This window comes from Lonchura striata, chromosome 1A (assembly GCF_050655825.1).
Source record: "Lonchura striata isolate lonStrDom1 chromosome 1A, ASM5065582v1, whole genome shotgun sequence".
In the NCBI taxonomy this organism is placed as follows: Eukaryota; Metazoa; Chordata; class Aves; order Passeriformes; family Estrildidae; genus Lonchura; species Lonchura striata.
The window spans coordinates 41,222,709-41,243,554 of NC_140741.1; the positions used below are offsets into that span (position 1 = coordinate 41,222,709).

The 20,846-nt window shown below is 37.3% G+C and overlaps 1 protein-coding gene across 23 annotated transcripts in view; it reads left to right on the top strand.

Annotated features, from left to right (window-relative positions):
• NRCAM (neuronal cell adhesion molecule) overlaps positions 1-20,846 on the top strand; it is a 142,813-nt gene that overhangs the window by 32,748 nt on the left and 89,219 nt on the right. For 22 of the 23 annotated variants that reach the window (XM_085569423.1, XM_085569430.1, XM_085569425.1 and 19 more), the window contains exon 2: positions 11,077-11,172. The exons of the other annotated variant lie outside the window; for it this stretch is intronic. The gene's annotated coding sequence lies outside the window, so the exon portion shown is untranslated. The remainder of the gene's footprint in view (positions 1-11,076; positions 11,173-20,846) is intronic. 23 annotated transcript variants of the gene reach the window in all.

Here is a 20,846-nt window from a genome sequence, read left to right on the forward strand (position 1 = left end):
TATTATAATATTTAATAATGACTTTATTTCTACATGAATCCTACCCTTCTTTTTTTGTCTTTTTGGATACTGTATGCAACCTGCTACTTTCTTCCACCACTGCTAGAGTTTTCATAGTGTATTTTCTTGCTGAAACCATCTTTTGAATGTGTGATTTTATTGCTTAGTTCACCTCTATAATATAGAGGTGAACTAAGCACCAGATATTTTGTTGCAATATAGCTTTACTGTCTTTAAAGGAAATACAAATAGTTCAATTTTTTGTTGTTGTTGCAGAGGTGAAAACACTATTATGTTTGTGTGGCTCCTGCTTATTGTTCCCACAGTGGCTACTATAAAAATGAAATATTTATTCTATTCATGCAACCCAAATTCAGCAGTTAGTTGGTACACTAAAGCATTTGGTAACGTACAGAATATTAATGACACATAGTCTTTGTGAAGATATGAATGGCACATCTAGAGACAATTTTTTGAAATCACACGTATAATTACAAAGAAAAATATCAAATGTCCTATTTCCATAAGTAATGCCAAATTATTCAAATGTATTTAAAATCAAATATACTTCTAACTGGACTGCAGCAAGGAATGATTTCAAGCCTTTGAGTATTTTTTCTTTTATATCCAGGTCAATAGTGAAATTGTTTCTAGATCACAACTCATGAAAATTAATTTGCCTATCAGAATACTGACAAAAAATCTTTTTAAAATTGAGACCTTGAAGTTTTAATTGTATAGTATGAAAGGGCTCTGCTGTAGTGAAAAACTTGCAATGTTTAAGAAGTTAAATATGAAAGCAGTTTAGTGTGTGTTTTTGGGGTAGATGTAAATGTTTTAGTCTCAGAAATAGAAACCAGGTTTAAAGTGAAAGTTTGTGGAAGATGAAGCCCAGAAATGCAGTTATGTGCAACTTCTCCCTTTTGAAAATGGTCAAATTTATCAAAATGGGTGCTTCCATGCCACAGCAACCATTCCCAGTGTGGGTGTGCATGTTCACACAGGTATCCTGTGCAGCTGCTCAGTTTTTAACACCCTCTCCCCTTCCCCACTTTGTGCTGCTCCAGCTCCAGCTGTTCATGGCCGTGGTGTCTCAGGGGCTCCCCTCTGGTGCCAGCAGTGGGCACTGGGAAGAGCTGGGACACAGCAATTCTGGCACAGAATCAGGAGGTCAGCAGTTGTCTCCATCTGGGTTTTTTTTTATTAAGACTGTTTTACTGCTGAGTGCTAATTTTTTTAATGAAGATCTTGTATTTGGAACTTACTGGAAGAATTATTATAGGTTTGTGATTTTTCCAACAAACAAGCCTTGACTGCAATACTTTCTGGAGGAGAGACTGGAGATAAAATGTACCTTTTGCTAAGTAGATGCAAGCCCCCATGGTTTCTCTCTGAGGAAAATCCCTATTCATTGTGTTTTAGGATCTTTGCATAGCAAGGACAAAGGGGTAGAAAAGAGGGGTTTTTTTTTAACTTCAGTATGTTCCTCAGATGTGATCTGCAAGGAGGAGAGATTGTCTTCTCTGTCTCTCTAAACAAACTGTGCCACTGATGGGCAGAGTGCTGAAGCCTGGGTGAGCCACAGCTGGTGCTGCTCAGTGTGAAGGAGAAAGCACTGCCACACACCATGTTCCTCTTCCTATTATTTAAATGCAAATTACAGCTGTCTGTGCCAGTGCTTTGGGGAGCCCAGTTCGTTTGTATGCTTGGCATGCTGTGTGTGTATGTATAGCCCTTAAGGAGCTTCAGGTGGCTAAACTTAGTTACAAGTTGTTAGTCAAGTTATTGACAGAATTAAGCAGCTTCTAAATTCTATCAAAATGTTATAGAGAAAGAATGGTAGCTAGCTAGAGAGCATTCAAGTAAAGTTTAAGGCACTGATAATTTGGATGTTTCTATGTGTGATGATAGATGAGGGTGTACAGAGGAACATCAGCTGCTGAATGTGGCCTCCATTCCAGCCAGATTCGCTTTGGGTAGTGCAGGTCCAGGTGTAGCACATACAGCACATGCAGAAGTTCAAACGACATCTGGCTTAACAAGAAAAAGAAATCTCTTGGACAGCTAAAGCATTCCAAAAAGATTTCTACATCCAAAGAAGACTCAATTTTATTAATTTTTTTCCTTCCCTTGAGAATGGACAGAATCTTGATTCTGTCTTGTTGGGATTTTTTGTTTGCCTGTTTGAATGGTGTTTTTTGAATGGAGCTTTTTGTTTTGTGTTCCTGTTTCATTTGTTTGGATTTTCTTACAGAATCTAGATTGTAGCCTCACTTCGTAGCTGTCATCTTCTTCATTTTATCCTCTTCCCTTTCTTTCATGGGCTTGATTATGTTGTTTGTTTTTGTTTGTTGTTTTTTTTTTTTATTGTGTGGTTGATGCAAATTCATTTTGGCTATGCACTTAATATCTTTAGTTTCAGTAACTTTCAATTAGCTACAGGCACTGCAGCACCAGTAGATCTGTTTTGTTCCTGAAGCTGCAATTGCTTTTCTAGCTGCTGATAAATCTCATCCCGAGGTTGGGAAGTGCACATTTGTCTACACTTACACTGTGTTTCTGTATATTTAAATTACTTTAGGCGTCGGGTAGTCAAGGGCACTCATTGTGCCCAAAGAACTCATAGTGGAACTCATTTGTTCCACTATGAAAAGGGATAGAGAACAGTACTAGAGAAAATCTTAGTATAATTAAAGTTAATGCTGTGAATCTTATTATGGTGCTTCCTCATTAAAAAGTAACATGAAAACATAAAGAAAGCCCATGTGCAATACTTAACTGGATGTGCTGGTAAAATAATAAAGTGAATGAACCTTGAGTTATTTGAAGAGGACTCTTCTCAGTCAGCTGTGCTGGAATTGCTTGGGGGAAATCTCACACTCCTTGGCAACTTCTCTGTGTGCTGAACAGCTTATGTGCCTTATGTATGTGAACAAAGGCTCTCCATGTAAAGGATTAAGAGAAATGGGACCTGTGTCTGCCTCCCCGTAGTCTGTCAGAAGGGGTTTTCTGTATCTGGCAGATAGTCTGCTTCGGCTGGTACAATGAACTTCAGGAAAATGTAGAAAGGAGACAAGTCTAAGAATTGTGATCTTAGACACATGCTACATGCTACAATTATTTTGGAATAATAGTTATTCAGGTCTAGTTAAAAATTATTTAACCTGATTTCCTTACCATAATGTGTTGGCGACTGGTAAGAAGTAACTGGCTGTGTTCTTGTATAGAGCATCCTGTTGTTTGTAGGAAAGAAAAAAAAAGCAAAAGGAATGAATGATTACTGAAAGAGCAACAGCAATGGGTTTAATTGAAGTACCTCCATGAAATTTCAGTGGTAACAGCTTAAAACCAGTAGAAGTGGTTATGATGAAGTTTTAAAGTAAATAAATAAATTCTATAATCCTTAGGGGAGCCTTATCTTCACAATTTTTGCTTTGTAATATCCTAGATTTATTAGATACTCTTTAAAATTCACCTCCCAACCCAAGTACTTGGGTTGAATTTTTGGGATAAGGATGTGCAGGTGACAGTGAATAATCACCTTGTGTATCATGTTATCCCTGTGAAACTGTCTTTTTGGATGTCATATCCACTTTAAAGTATTTTCAGACTCCACAATTATAAAGTATCTTTCATAAAGAAACTCAAAGGTTTTGCACACAAAATTATGATTGCTGAAAACTTTACTGGTAAAGTAATGGAAATTGAAGCTGGAAAATGAAAAATTAAAATCAAATTTATATATGCAAAACCATGCCAAAGAGAAGATGAATCTAACAAAACGTGTACAAGGAACAAAGCTAAAGCAAGGTTACACATTTCTTTAAGTCTCATGTAGGAAATGGAAACATTTTGCCTCTTCCTTTTCAGACAAACAGTAGTAGTAGTAATATGATCTAGCATGCCTAATCCGGGTCCTGGTGTAATCATCAAATTGAAATTCTGTCTTCACTGTGTGAACATTAATGGTGTACATTTCAATACTGAAGTCTGTACTCTGAAAACTATGATAGTATACAGAAGCTCTAAAAACATTCAGCGTGCAAAGTAGCAGGTAAAAGAAGCAGCCCATTTTTTTATTGTACTATGATTGAGAGTCTTCAATCTTCTTCATCGCCATAACCTAACTGTACCAGCAGCTTTTATTTTGGGTATTCCTTTTCCCCATTCCTGGGTAACTGTGACCCATGCTGCATTTTAGAGTTACAGATCCCATGTGTTTGCCCAGTCCAACCTACCAGAGTCCAAAGCCTGTCTCTGGGGTTAAACTCCAACATAAGGTTAGCTCTTCATCTACTTGAAGATCTCACATGAGTATTGCACTCACTGAATTTTGACTATGACTTTGACCTCAGCATAAATGACTTGTTACTTTTCCTGAGTATTATTATATATCTGGAAGGAGTTGTGGATATTTGGAAAAGAAAGTAAAAAATATGTGGAAAAAAAAAGATGGATGAATATTTAGTGTCATCGACAGTTCCTAGATATTTCTCAGAATCTTTATTTTATATTTTCTACCAAACAGATGTCAAATTAAGGAATTGTGTACTGTATGTGCACATCAGTTTTTTTCTGCTTAAACAGTTCAAGAGGCCAAAAAAAAGTTTTGTTAATAAGTAAATTGTGCACTAAGTAATTCCTAGTGGTTATATTAGTTTAAAGGTTCCTGAGCCTGAAATGGTACTAAGATTTAAAAGGGTAATATTATGATTACAAAAAAAAAAAAAGGTGAAGATTTCCAGAGGCAGACATGATTATTTCTGTTGAAGAAAAAAAGCTGTTGTGACTGAAAACCTTCTCCTGATAGAAATGTATTGGGAAGAAAGGGAACCATATCAAAGGCTTCTTTTTAAGTCTCCACCACAAAGAGCCTGGTTTATTATGATAGCTGTTGTCCTAGCATTCAAGTGACGGATTTTGCTATGGGTTTTGAGCTGTCCATTAAATATCGCACCTCCGTTTTTTGAATGTTTTGAGTAGCTTACAGGGTAGCTACTGTCTGAAAAGTGGGAGTCACAGTGGGAAGCAGAAGGGGAATGGCCCTCTGGAGCATTTAGTGTTTAATGGATCTACAGCTGTAGTGAAGCAGTGTGCAGAAATAATTCTGATTAGGCTTGGTCAATCAGATGACAAAGTGAGCCCTGCCCCCCCATCATTCGGCTCTAAAATTCAGAGGACAATTTCTGTTTAAACCCAGTTAAACACCAAAACTCCGGTCAATCAGTTATATATGAGCTGATTTCTTGATCTAATATGCTGTCAAAGGCTGAGGGGAGCAAGTAGTTAAATTGCTGCATTACCCAGATAGTTTTCTCCTGGGACATCATTATGGAAGAAATGATTGAAATTATGAAAATAACTATTTTGAGAATTAAATGTTACTAAGTAAAAATAACAGATTAATACTGTGCCACGTTTGTGGCATGGTAAGTAGCTTCTTATTTACAGTTTCATGTCTGCTGTTGTTGTTTGACTGTACAGCTGTAAAGATTAGTAACTGAATGGCAGAGGTTTTGCCAAATCAATACTGTATTATTTGGTGATACATTTCCACATTAAAAAATTAATGACCTGTAATGGTAATTAATCTCTGATTTTTTTATCCTGCTCAGCTAGGTGTTTGCAGTTCTAGGATCAAGACACATAGGTGAAGTGAGAGCTCAAATTAGGATACTCTGGTTCTATTTTGGCAAGTTTAAGAGTTCAGGTGGATGCAGTCATTACTGAACCTCACTGACAATCTGCTTTGAAGCAGATTCTCAAGTCTAGCTCATTCTTTTGTGAGGAAAAACATTGTTCTAAGAAGTCTTAAAAATGAAATAGGTTTCAAAAGGACCAGTTATTGTTGAAGTTATGAAGTTATTGTTCTGAACTGGTTTTGGTGCTAATAGAGATTGACAGAATTCATCTTGCTACCTATAAAAAGGTGTAAAACCCTTAAAGTTAGAAAGGTTTTAACTGGACTTAAAAAACCCCAAACAAACAACCCCCCTCAAAAAAACAAAAAAGAAAAAAAACCAAACAAAACCAAACAAAAAAAAATCCATCAATCAAACAAGCAAAAATACCCCAAATCAAACAAACAAAAACAAACAAAAAATACTCCCCAAAAAAATCCCACCCCCCCCCCAAAAAAAAAAAACAAAAACAAACAAAAAAAAACCCAAAACCCAAACAAACCCAAAAACCTCAAAGGGAAAAACTTGGATTTGTAACAGAATGAAACTGAAAGTTTTAAACAGAGCTTCTTTCTTTAAGAGTTGCAAAAATGTTAATTTTCTGTACCAGTGTTACTTCAAGATAGTTCTTTGGAAAGGAAGGGTGGTCCAGAGGCTCATGTGGTGTATGAGATCAGTGTCTGTAGGACTGTGAGCTAGCACATTTGGCTCTTTAAAATGTTTGCCTTTATTTCTCAGTACATTTTTACATTCTTGCATTGGAAGTTCACCGCTGAGTACAGATTATAGTTTTTGCAGCGATCTGACTCTTAGACACCCTGTTGGATGGAGATAGGGGATTGTCCCACTGGCAAGTCATCAAGTAGAATAAATGTAAAGGAGAAATTAAACTATATCTTTAAGTATATAGGCAAGTCGCAGGTAGCTGTTTGAAAGGAAATTGTGTTTAAGATCTGGAGAAAAATCTTAATGTTGATTGCATTTGTTATGCACTACATATATGAAACATGAAAAACCCTATATATATGTCAGGGGGTTTTTGTTTTTTAAAAAAATTTAATTACTCTTAAAAAACCAAACAAATAGGAAAATGCCCTAATAGCGTGAGCATAATTTTATTAAAAGGTTCGTGCAGCTAAGCAGATTTAGCTCTGCTGTTCTATAAGTACAGGGAAATGTTTAACCCCTATTGTATGGCCACAAAGGCTGTGCTGATCACAGAGAAGCTTGGGAGGGCCGAGGACAAAGCGCTGGAAACGGCCCCTCTTGTGCGTGCCCCTGCACACCGGCCAGCAACAGCACGGCTCAGCACCCCAGGTTTGTCAAGCTTGCAACATGAAGGGGAGCATGGTACAAATTCTTACCACTTGCTAAAAGGAAGAAAAGAAAAAGTAACCCACCAAAAAAGGAAGAGGACCATGACAGCTGTATAGCTACACGCACAAGGTAATGGCCGAGTTCCCTTCTCTATCCTGGTACTTCCCGCTCACTCAGATAGTTGAGATTTATGTACCTTAGTGTTAGTTTGATTTATTGGAATGAAGTACCATGAAAAAATTTGAGTTATAACTTTGAACAGGAGAATAAACCTACACTATGTAACTTACTGAAACACTGAACTTTGATTAATAGTCTAGGAATTGAAAGAATGAGGTTATAATTTATATCCATGAAGGAAGGGCATGACTTTGCAACATATTAAAGATCAGATGGAATCTGTATTCTGTTTTTATTAGTATAATATGTGTAAAATTTTGGCGTTGTTCTTGCAGATGCTAATATAATCTAGGCTGGACTACCCACTCTAGGAAGTGTCTTCATGAGGGTGTGTGTATCAGTAATGAAAAAACCAAAAAGCTACCTTTGTTGTATTTGCAGTGTATTTTTTTCCATTATTACTTTGGCAGAATCATCTGGGATGGGGCACACCCAGAAATAAGATAGATATGACAGCAAGATTGATCACTGCCCCCTCAACTAACCAGGGTGCTTTCTCCTTTTCTGAGAGCTCCTCATTAATCCTTAGCTCTGAAAGAAGAAATTATACAAGGCTGAACAATGGAACTCTGCAGTACTTGCAGATTGCATAAAACTCTGCTTAAATACATTAAATATCACAAAGCAAATATTTTATATGAGACAACTTTGCACAGTATTGTAAAGTAAACAGAAATTGAATTATATATATGTGTATCTAGATACAGTATTCATTTTATGAGAAAGCTGCATATTGTTTCACTATTGCTTTTTAAGGTTGCATGAAAATATTAAAGTATCTTGAGATTTTAAAGAATATTTTTGAGTACATTGCATGTAAAAGCATTTAGCCAATCAGATTATGAAATAAAAAATGGAATTTTTGGATTTTGGATTTTTCACATTTGAACTTTTTGATAGTTACCTATTGGAATCTATGTACTTCTTTTTCTAAATTTAGGTTTCCTGAAGTCTATGAACACTTCTACAAGAAAAAGAACAATACTGTGTAAATTGCAGTTATTTCATGAATAGCTGAACAAATAAGTATTCAGTAAGCATAATGTCAGGAGCAGAAAATCAAAAAGTGTGCTTTACATTTCCACAATATGCTAGTGACCAAGCAAATTATATGACTCCAAATGTATCTCATAAATTTTAAAACATATTTCATCTAATCTATGAACCTGTTGCAGAACAATCATTTTTACTCTCATCCTTGATTTTTATTTCCTACTCGTTTTTTTCTCTTCTTTTAGTGAATCTTATAAGTCTTGAAAAGATTACTTGTGGTGTCAACATAGCTGTGGTTTTCTGCTGTATATGAGGACTTATACAAATCATCCCTGGGTTTCAGAACATGCCTAACTTTTAAACAATGCTCTTGAGGCTACAGTTGTTCTTAAATGACAAAAACAAGAAGACAGGGACAAACACCTGTCATCAAGGTAGGCTGGTTGGCAAGGGCTGGGCTACATCTGCATTTCAATGCTTTAGAAAATGAGTCTTAAAAAAGAAGGCTGGCCATAATCTGTGTGTAGTCTGGGTGCTGTGGTGTTCCTGCAGCCCTGATAAGCATCTGGTACCTTTTAGTTCAGAGCACCTGGGATAGTGGGAGCTGTGTTTCAGCCTACCAAAGTCACGATGTTACAGGCTAATACTGTAAATCCTGGGGTCTGCTCCAGTGGGTACCATGGAAGCAGGCAGAGGCTACACATGAGGATGCAGTGCCTGGAACATGAGAATTTCAGGGATGTCAAGAGTGGAGAATCAAAACTTAAGGCAGTCTTACCCATGCTGTTGTTTGGAAGGATTCTCCAGGCTGGAACATTCCCTAAAGCACACTCAGGTTTTGCCTTGGAGACAGCTGGGGGATGGAACCAGCCAGGAAGCAGCATGAGTGGCAGGGTGGATGTGGCTGGTGCCTTGGTGTAACGGGAGCTGTGTGATCAATGTCAGGCTGTGCTGTGGTCACTTAGGAGCTGCACGCAAGTTCTGTGTTGACTTTGGCTCATCCAGGTCCTGCTGGTTTGCAGGCAGCTTTTCCAGCTGAATATAGAGGCAGGGGGTAGGAAGTGATTTGAGTGCCTGAATAAAGATTAAGGCAATGAAGTTAATCTCCTAAGAGAATTTCACCCCAGTGAAATAAATTATATATGTATGCAAAATCTCCTGATGTTACAAAGAAAATGTATTGTTTCCAATGTTTCGTTATGTAAGAGCAACAAGTTGTTTTGGAAAAGCATGATAAAAAGCAATTTATGAGATGTATTACTTGTTACTGAAAGAAATAGCTACAAGAGAGTTCTAGTCAACAGTTTGCAGGCCAATCTAACAATAAAAAGGCTTTTAAAAGTATATGGAAAGAAATTGTATGACTCAATTATCAATTTGATGAGAAATCAAACTGATCTTCCTGTATCACCATTGTTAGCTGAGCAGCACCAATCTGCAGTTAAGACTAAACAAGCATTATTTCCTTTCCTAAAAATAAAATGTATATGTTTTTATGTACAATATGGATATTCTCAGTTCAGTCAGAGAGAAAAGGAGAGATCTCTACTAGGCTGGGCCTGGGAAAGAGTTTGAAAGTAATGTAAATAATTAATTCACTCTCTCTCTTTGTTCATGTTGTTTATAGATATGTTCTGCCACCATGCGTCGTTCAGCACACACGAATGGTGTGAGATGTTTTTGTTTTTAGGCCAGTGAAATTGGTCTGCATGATGTTCTCTATAAAAAGAGTGATGTATTTGAAATAAATCAGTTTAGTTCAGTTTTTGTAGCCTTCTGGCTTAGAGTCTTCATTATCCCCGTCCTGCCTCAACAGCGACAGTACAGGACACAAAATAACAGGTGCAGCAGAGATGCTAATTTGTTGCTGTTCACTGAAGTTCATCACCAGTTCACTGAAGTATGGATAGGATATTGTGACAAGCATGGCTGAGTTTGCAGATAAGCAAGGCGTAAAGCTAAAAGACTATAAGGGGACTCCTCAGAATGTTTTTGAAGCTCACTTTCAAAATTCCTGGTCCTTGAACTTTGCTTACTTGAAAGTTTGACTCCTCATGTGCACTACTATGGAAAGAGAGGCAACTTGTTCTCAACAAAACATTAAATGTGTTTAAAATAGGTTAAAGTAACAGAAAATAAGAGATGAGAGGAACTGGCTGCAGAATTCTTGTCAATAAATGAAGAAGGTAGCAACTGAATTCAAAACAAACCTCTCCTGCAGTCTTCTCTTTCTTTGTTTTGTGCTTTTAAATTGGGGAGGAGGGAAGCAGAGGATGTGAGTCCCATTGTTCTAATAGAATTTAGGATGTTTTCCTAAAAAGTAGGAGTTAAGACAAACTACAAATTTCCCTGAAGTCACAGCCCTCTCTTCCTGGGCAAGTGGTGTTTGTGACTAAACATTTCCATTTCCCATTTTGCATCCACCTCTTCCGGTGGATGTCTTTAGAACTTTGGGCACCCATGGCACAAAGAGTACTGAAGTGTTTATTCCTGAGGTAGCCAGTGTGCCTTAAGCTGGGTTACTGACCACTGAAAACAAGTGGTTAAGGTTCCTGATAGTCTTGCTCAAGCTGTGTGAAGCACTGACTGGTTATCACTAATGGGGTAGTGAACCTAGACAAACCATGATTGCTCTAGTTTGATATGATATAAGTGGCTGTTTTGGAGAGCTGAATGCAAAACACAGCTTTGAAACCTAGGGAGCTGCTTTTCTTTCTAATGTTTCTTGTTTTTTCTTTGGCCCAACATACATTAATTAGCTACTACTAAAATACCATTTCATTTGACTTAACTGAATTTAGTATTGCAGCTTTATGAAGACATGTATGAAGTGTTTGTTGTAGTTTAAGAGTGAATGTAATTATTTACCTCTATAAATATTTCAGGTTGTATGTTATTTTTTCAGGCAAGGCAGTAACATAAAGACCTGTCACACAGGAGATAAGAAAAAGAGGAGAAGTAAAGAGAGAGACCAACTTTCTCAGAAGTTATTTTTACAAAGGTAAGACAATTTTCCATCTAAATTTTATTTTCCCATGCTAAGTGGGGAAAAAAGCCTAAGCTACTGGCACTGAGTTTCTATCTCTTAGGTTTCCATGATAGTCATATAACATCTTATGCATTTACCTGCATTTTCATGTTTGTTTGTTTAACAGTCTGTGATTTATGTTAGGTTGTTTTTTCTTCATTTCAGCTCAGATTTTAACTGAAGGACATATTAAAATATGTTAACTAGAAAAGCAGCTAAAAATATTTCATAGTTTCACATAATTGCAGGTAGCCTTAATCATCTCTGATGTTCCATACTGGAGAGAACAGGTGTCAGGGCAAGTCAACTAGTGAAACAGTGAGTCTGGAAAAATGGACTTAGAAGGAACATGAAATATTGTACCAAAAAATGGGGAGTTTTTTCTTCTAGCATAGACCACAGATTTAGTGATGGGACCGTTCTGAAATCTTTGCTCAAATGGTTTAGGTATTAACACCTTTTCCTAGTCCCTCTTGAGCTCCTCCCTGCTCTTGTGTTTGCACTGCATAACTCTCAGCATAAGAGGAGTAATAGCTTTACTGGAAGTGGGCAGTGGCTGCTGAATAGTCTCTGTGGTTTAGTATCTGATTTTCTTGAAAATAAAAATTTTATTTGGGGATCTTGAATGTGGTATAGTATGTAGTTCAGTAGAACAGAACTTTTCTATCCCTACAGTATGTAGTCGTGGATGGTTGTAAAGTGTTTTATCCCTCATTTACGTGGTCAAGCAGACAGAGCTCCTGAAAGCATCAGTAATATATTTAAAACAGTGAAGGGAGGAGATGGTCACTGAAGCATTTTGACTTCTGTATTACCTGCTGGCAGTGTTACTGAAAGTAACATTTAGTGCATCTCTCCGTGCAATGATGATACTTTGTTTGCTTGTTTATTTTTTACCTCTTCTGAAATGGTTCTTGTGTTAGTCTCTCAGGAGTTAAATGCATCATTGGATAAAGAGAACTGTTACTGTAAGGTTTTTAAACTAGACTGCTCTGGAAAAAAAAAAATTACCATTGAAGATTCTGAAAGGCTTTTTGGATGGTAAACAAGTTGAGGAAGCTGTGAAGTTCTTTGGCTTTGCTACTGGCTGCTCTGGCTCACCAGGATCCTGGCACCCTATCACTGTGCCTTCATTGCCTCCATTGCTCCAGTTCTCCTGTCAGGGAATGCCACCATACAATACATCCCCTGGGGCTAATTGGATGAGTGACAACCAGCCAGCTCCAAAGTGACAAGTGTTTGAATGCCTAATTGGGTCAGTGCACAGGTGCCTGCTCTTCCTGAATGAGATGTTCTAACTTTTCTGTGTGACGTTCTCTTGCTTCCTCTTATTTTTCCTATGGTTGTGAAACAAAAGTGTCAATACTTTGATGTGAGAGAAAAGGCTTTATCAAAGGAGAAGGATGATTTTCCATTGCTCTGTTTTGGTTAAAATAGCTTGAGTACTGGCTGGAGGAGACACACAGAAATTCATTAAAGTGACAGAAGTTTGCTGATACAAATGGACATTTCAATAGACGATAAGGTAAAATATTTGACTGGCAAAAACAAATACATTGCCTTATCTCTGTGTTAGGTTCTCATACTGTTTAGACCTGCGGGCTTGGGCATTAGAAAAATCATGGGAGAGAAAAAGAACTTACTTTGTTGTATCTGCACAATGGTGCTTTTCCTAAGTCAAGTAAACAACTTCATATAATGAAGTCAGGCACAGGAAACTGTTAGTTTTATTGAAGGCTTGGTATGTGCATAGAAAACAACAGACATCAAGCCCACAGTCTATATTACTTAGATGAATATGCCTTCTTTTTGTCTCTATCATTGGATACCTGGATAGAAAGGGTGTCTGGGGATTGTCTAGTCCAACACCTGCCCTGATCAAGCAGCTTGCTTCTTGGATAGCTGTTGAGCAACCATAGGATAGAAAAGGGCTTTCTTTTGTTTAGGTGGAATTTAATCTGTTTTAGTTTGTGCCTATTGCCTTTCACCCTGTTGCTGGGCACCACTGAGAAGTGTTGTTTACCCCTGTCCCCCTCAGGTATTTATACATGTTGCTAAGATCTCTTGCAGCTTTCTCCAGGCTGGAGTCTCAGTGCTTTCAGGCTCACCATTCAGATGCTCCAATCCCTCAATTGTCTTGGCAGTCCTACACTGCACTCTGGGATGCTTATGTTTGCTTGTTTGGGGCAGCCCATGAGTGGACACAGCCCTTCAGGCATGTCTCAGCAGTGCTGAGTGGAGCAGAATGATCTTGATCTTGACCTGCTGACAACATATTTTCCAAATGCAGCACAAGATGCTTTTGGCTTTCTGTGCTGCAAGGGTACTCTGCTGGCTTATGGTGTTACTTGGAACCCATGAGGACCCCCTGTTGCCTTCATGGAAGACAACAGCGACCTGGTTGCAAGGAACAGCACGGCAGCCCAGTCTCCCCTGGGCCACTCGGGCTAACGACACACGCAGGCACCAGTGTGGTGGACGGTCGAAAGCGTTTATTATCTTATCTCATGGGTTTAAATAGTCTTGGGGGACTCTGCTACGTCAGGAGGGGTTGGTAGGGTCTCTAGGGTTAGTCAGGAGTGGAAAACTACTGGGTTAGGTGTGGTTACATTCTTTGGGGTAATGAATAACATGTTGCAGGGTGAGAGGGGGATGGGGGTCTTTCTTTCTGTCACATCCCGAAATCTTCCGTTCGCCTGTCCCTATCTACTACAACCCCCCAGGTGTTTTTCTGCAAAACCTCTTTCCAGCTGATCATCCCTCATCCTGTTCTGGTGCTTGGGGTTGTTCCTCCCTAGGTGTAGGACTTTGTATTTCCCTTTGCTGAACTTCATAAAACTCCTGTTGGTTTACGGTTCAGCTTTTCAAGGTCCCTCTGAGAGCAACCAGCTGGTCTGTGAGCTACTCTTCCCAGTGGGTGTCATCAGGAAACTTGCTGAGAGCACGCTGTATCCCATCATCCAGGTCATTAATGAGCTAGTTAAATGGAACTGGCCCTAGTACTGGTCCCTGGAGTACACCAGCAGACTTTTCTCTAGCTAGACTTCATGCTGATCACAACCCTTTGAGCCCAGCAGTTCAGCCAGATTTCAGTCTATCTCACTGTCCATTTCTTTAGTCTGTACTTCATCAGTTTGTCTGTGGGGAATTTGTGGGAGACAATGTCAAAAGCCTTGCAAAAGTCAATATAAACAACATCTGCTGCTCTCCTGTCACTCGGAGCCTGCCATTAGCTGGTTTGTTCTGCCTAGAGTGTCTCAGTCCCAGCAGGTGCTGCTGGCAGGGTGGCTCCAGGAAATCAGTGTCTCCCCAGTTCAAGCTTTGTTTAAAGCAATATTCTCACTTTTGCTTTGGCTGAGTTGAATGTGTATTTCTAAAATAATGCCTTTTCATTGGTGCATATTTAAAAGTGTGAAGAGAGTTATTTAAACATATTCAAGTTTGAAAATATTCTAAGTGGTGTGAAGTCAGCTAGGTAGCTACTGTCAACACTCTTTATACAGCAACTGTTTATGTTCCTCACTGTCCTTACTAATAAAAATAACCTGCTGACAGAAGTGGAAAATAAAGAGAAGAGAAGGCTTGACATAGTGTCTCACAGCTGTTTAAGATAAACAGACTGAAGAAAGGGTGCTTTTAATTGGTAGGACTCAGAGGAATTGTTTATAATAATAGAAGTACAATTTTTCAAGTTTACATTATTCCTCTTAAAATTTTATTGTGAAAAATGCTCTAATTCTAACAAGGCTGTCATATCATCTAGTTAAATTTAAGAAACTTGATAGGAGAAATTGTCTGGAAAAGAGAAGCATATTTCAATAATCTGTAGTTTTCTAACGTCAACAAAGAAAGGATGAAGAGACCTTCTTATTCAAGAATCAAAATGTAAGCTTTTTGCCATACAGAAATTATCTCTAGAAGTCAGAGACATTTTTAACAGATTGGAAAATGGAAGGGTCTAGAAAGAGAACTCTTCTATTTTAATCTTTGGAATTTATGTATGATAACAAATACCTCACAAGGCTTTCATTTATTGTTAATAAACTGATATGTTTCATAAACGTGTTTACAGCTAAAAAGAGTTTAAACAGAAGTAGCTGTAACTCATGTAGGGATCACAGCCACTCTAGTTCTAATGAAGCCTGCCCAAATATAATAAGTGTATGGTGTCTAGGATAATTTTGGTGTTCATATAAAACATTAGGTTTTTCCCAGCTTTTTTTCTCACTTCATAATCTCTCATTTCCTCATATATAGATTAAGTGGACCTCTTTAATCACTTGTTTCTTTTTTAGATGTCTTGCTATGTTTTTCCAATATATTAAAAAGGACAGCATGCAAGTTGTGAATTTCCTGAGTTTTCTCAGATACTGGTAATCCTGAGTTTATCAGCTACATGCTCATTTTACAAGAACTTTGGGTGATGACTTCTGTGGGATAAAAGTGATAGTCTACATCACTGAAAATTTGAGTCTGTTCCTTTGGTTGTGCATGCAACCACCGATGCCATAAAGCAACATTTTATAACTTCTTTTTAAATCATAATATTAAAAAGGGAGGGATGGTAAAGAAAAGAAACATTAAACCAATCTTTATTCATTGGAAGCTTTCTGGACCACTAACAGCAGCAATTAAAAGCATTTTAAATTTTATAAAGTCTGTTACATGCTTCTAAATATACAATCAAACATTTTCTGAGTGCGTCATTAGTTAGAAAGAGAACCAAAAGCAAATTGCAGTCTTCCCAAGTTGACAGTACTGTCTGTAGCCGTTTCTATTTTAATTGCAGGACAACTCCTAGATTACATCTAGTTCTTTCTTAGTTAATATTTCAATAGCTTGGGCATATCTTTGTTTTATAAAGAAGCACAGGGGGAAAATAGAGGAGATATATTGAAACAGTAAAGTTTATAAATCTGACAAAATTTTTAAGCTTCAGTTGGAGAATTTCTTTTTATGTGAGTGGATATAAATTTCACTTCTGACTTATGTCCTCCTTAAGTTTGGAAAACAGTGAAGTTTATATAGTTTTGTCAATGACCTTTCCCCTCATAAAATAATAACGCTTCAGGTAAAGCTTAGGTGCAACTTACACCTATGCATTTACTTATTGCAGCTAGTCTGTAAGGCAAATATATAACATGATCTTTAAAGACTCTTCAAGCTATATAATTAGTAGAAAAAGACAATAACTTTGTTTTTGATGTCTTCTGATAGAAGTGGAAGTCATCCAGTACAGCCTCCTGTTCAAAGCAAGGGAAACTGTAGAGTCAGAGCAGATTATTCAGGGTTTTGGCCCATTCAAAAATCTCCAAAGGTGGAGGTTCTACAGTCTCCTTGGGCAAGTATGTCCTTAACAGCTCTTCTTGGGAAATTTCTTATTTAAATCTGATTGAATTTTTCTTTGCTGTAGTTTATGACTACTGCTTCTTGGCTTTTTGTGGTGCACCTTGAATTCCAGCTGTGTATTTTCTGGCATCCCCCTTCTTCTGTTTCTTTAGGGATTGGTATTAGTGATATACAAAAACCTGAGCACCACCCTGACTCAATACTTTTCAAAATACTTAGATACTGTCGGAAAGCATTTTACTTACTTGCCTAGATCTAAGCTTACTAAATATTTTTTGGAGTATGTTAACATGAGAAATGGGCAATAAAACAGTCCAGAAAAAGACTGCAGCATGGTGCCAAGCTTTTCTGTATATTGAAATCCCAGAATGCATAATTTTTACTGGGTCTGTCATGGAAGGCTTGGAAATGCTGGATTTTTTATAGAATTCTTTGCCAACACATAAGTTCATGTTCATAATTTCCATAGTGTGTAGTAAATGAAGAAGTTGAAACAAAGGACACGATTGAATTTTCAGAAAAACTTGTGATGCTTGTGTATGACACAGAGGATGAGCTTACAAAATCATTTAGGAAAAGACTACTGGAAGGGATTTCAGCAAAACATAAAGGTCAAAGGGCAACAGTTCAACATGGAGAGTGATAAATTGTTTTTTGAATCACTGTTGGGTTTTCAATCACTATTTTTTATTACTGTCTATAATAAGGGAAAAAAATGCAGTTTCTTGTTTTTATTGTAAATTTATAGAAGAGTTAGTATATATAATCAGCATACATAACATTATGGGATAAACTGGGCAGATTTATGCCTCAGAAAAATGTAATGTATGTAATGAAGGCAGCAAATGTTGTGCATTTTAATATCTGGAGGGCTTCAGCCTTTGCTGAAGGCTGATGTTGTTTTGCAGAAGAGTCTAAATGACCCTTTAATTGTCTGAATAGTCTTCTAATGTTTTGCAACAGGACTGTATTATGTCCAAATGTATGTGAATATTTAAGTGACTGATAAAATGTATCATTTTAATATGATTCTTCATTTTAATTTTGTACTATTTCTATCAAGGATAATATTCTAAATAATAATAATAATAATATTTTAAAAGCGTTAAGACAGCAAAATCATTTGTGTGTTATTGATTTAGCTACGTGTTCATCTATGCAACAAGATGCTCATGTTATTAGTGTTACATATTGGTAATACATGGAGAGGTATCTGGAATGTGTGGATTTTCTGAAAGTGTAATATGCTAGCAAATCTAGATCTGTGCTTTAGATAGAATGAATAAGGCAAGTAGTGTGTTGCAACTAACTTTTCCCTTCTCTTAATTTCCCAATAAATTTCTATGTCAGTTAGTTCTCCCATATCAGAACCATATAGTAGCAGCAGCAGAAGGCACAGAATGGATAGAAAGTAATTTACTGCTGAAAATAGTAGTAATTGCTCCACTGAATGGGCTTTAATCATAATTTTGCTGCAGTCTTCAAATTCTGAACTATGTTTTTTTGATCTATCTCTAGGAAAAAATTCACTGGGATCAGAATTGCTTATGATTTCAGAGCCTCAGTTTCTTCTGAGTAAACTGAAACAGCCTTCTGACCCTTGCAGAATTGTTCAGAGTAGCCAGGTAGAAGCTGCATTTATTCTTTATGCCTCACACTGCTCCCAACAGGACCCTGCATGTACATCACCCAGAATTACTCAGTGACCCCTATTGTCTTCAGAGGAGGATGAGGCTGGTGCCTGACCTCAGGACAGTTTTCCATGAGGCTCTTTGCTTCTTCAGTAGAGGAATTTGGCCTACTTGCAATTCAGAAGCTCAGCAGGGACAGAGGAGAAGCACCTCTAGTATCTCTGGCTTGTTTTTGTGAACAGAGGGAGCACTGTTGGTGCACTGTAAATATGCATCACATGTGCTTCTGCAAGCAGGTCAGACCAAGCTTATAATAACAATTTGGCTTCCCTACAATTCTTAAGGCTTATTTTTAATTAAAACTGAAATAACGCCATTAAAGTTAACACTTTGTGATAATGTATTCCAGCACCATTAGCAGGCCTGAGTGTCTTGTGTGTACAAGTCTTGATTTTTATGAATTGAAAACTTAAAGAATATTCACTAAAATATTAATAATGTGTCATGAGTGATTAACAGCCTGTGGTCTAGCATAAACCTTTTTTTTTTTTAAAGGACTTATTTCCAAACAACAAACCCTAAATGGATCATTCATTCTATGCTAGGCATTATTGCATCTCAGTGTTATCTCAGTTTATATTTTCCTGACAGATAACAGAGTTTCCAGAATTGCACGAGTTATATAGTTTACAGTATTGTGAAATGAAGTCCGCACTTCTAGGATTTTTGCTGAAGTTATTTGGCATTTTCTTAAAAAATAAATTATTCTGGTTTAACCTCCATATTTTCTGTCTTGTGAGAGAGTCTTTTTGTTTCACTATTGAAATTATTTACTTTGAGAAGGGTTTAATGTGAGACTCTAAAATTGTTTCAATTACTAAAAAAAAATTTGCTAACTTCATGTTCTTCTTCACTGTATTTCTTACGTTGTGTCATCATTTGAACCTTCCTGACCTGAAATGTATGGTACATAGTCAATTTGGAGGACCTGCCAAGAATGGAAGAACTGTATAAGGGGGCTGAATGACTGCAGAAGTTTAAATTTCTAAGAAGACACATATTCAAACAGGAAACATTTTAGTTGTATTGCCAATGTAGTTAGACACAAATTATCTGATTATCCCAGTTCTCAAAATAATTGTTACAGTGGAATGTCAGATTCCACTGAGTATGGTGAGAACTTCTACTTCCTGTGTATGGCTATATTTAGCTCAGTAAATTTCAGCCAGTCAAATATTGATTTTTATGACTGAAGGGCAACTCTGCCCTCCTCACTGACTGCGGAAAGATGAGTTTCAGGCTGTTTCCCCGGGAGTCTCTCAGGGCTGATCTACACTTTGGAAGTTTTGTTGGCTATTTTGTTGGCAATTAAATTCCCAGGAAGTACTTCAAAGGAAAATGGATCTTTGACTGGCAGGAGTGGGTGTTTTCCAGCCAAAGAAAAGAGAAAAATGTTCCAAGAAGATTTAAACCCTGTAGGTATATATTAAATAACCTACCCACTATCAAGTCTTTCTACTATCTCAAGTGTGTTCAGACATTTCTCCAGCAGCTCTCAGGCCACACAGGTTTGGAAAACATTGAATCCTTCACATCTAGAACAGCAGGCTGCAGAAGGATGATCTGCTTCCACCCATTAATGTCATTCAAGTAGTTGTAAAAGTTCTGAAGTAGAACCATGTATTGTGTGATGGTGTGGAATAGCATAAAGCAGCCATTCATCTAAACAATATTAGTTGCCTTGGACTGCTTGCAGAGCCCTGAAGAATCTGACAACTTCTGTTCATACAAATTAAATGGATTAAGTTTCTTACCATATATTTTAACATTTTTTTTACAATACTTCTCCATGTCTCATTGATTCAGATAGTAAAGTGTTTGCTGTTGGAAAAGTAGACAGTAGTTTGTGGGTTTTGGGCCTCTGGGATCCTTTCCAGAACAATGAGGTGGTTCAGGAATGTGGAAGAGTGATCATCATGATTTATATTAGTTGATATAAAACGCTGAAAAGACACAAAATATTCATGCAGCCTGCAGATATTAAAGTCGTTGTGGGATTTAGTGGGAGCTATAAAAGAGTTATTTGTCTACATTAACATTTGAATCTTGTTTCTTTCCTTACACAGTTCCCACAAAACACTACCTAGTGTCAAATACGATTGGGATTCTCAACATTTTCACATGAATGCTGCTATGAGCTTTTAACTTAGTTTATAAGTAAGCTTTTGATCTGAAGGTTTTGTAAAACCAATTTGCTCACTACAGAAGTATCCTTTGTTTAGGCAGTTGAAAATTAACACAAGTCAAGAAAAGCTGACGGAGCATTTTTTGACTCCTTTTTGGAATCAATGTGGGAAAGTGAAGAATAGCTTATGCCTAAACTATAAGGAAATGGGATCCACACCTGTTCTTTTTAAAAAACAAAGTAGTTCTTCCAAGGTGTTTGATGCTTATTTGGTGATATCAAAGAAGTAAGTTATGAAGAGGATTTTGAGAGTTGATTCTTCATACTGCTATTCCAAAAATCATGCAGATAACCTGTATGAAATTGCAGGAGGATTTGCCATTGATGCAAGGTAATTTTCATTGATGTGACTATTTCACTTAAAGGTCCAAGAAGAATTCTTAGTTTCATTCTTCTCACAAGCACCTTGTAGCACAGTCTGC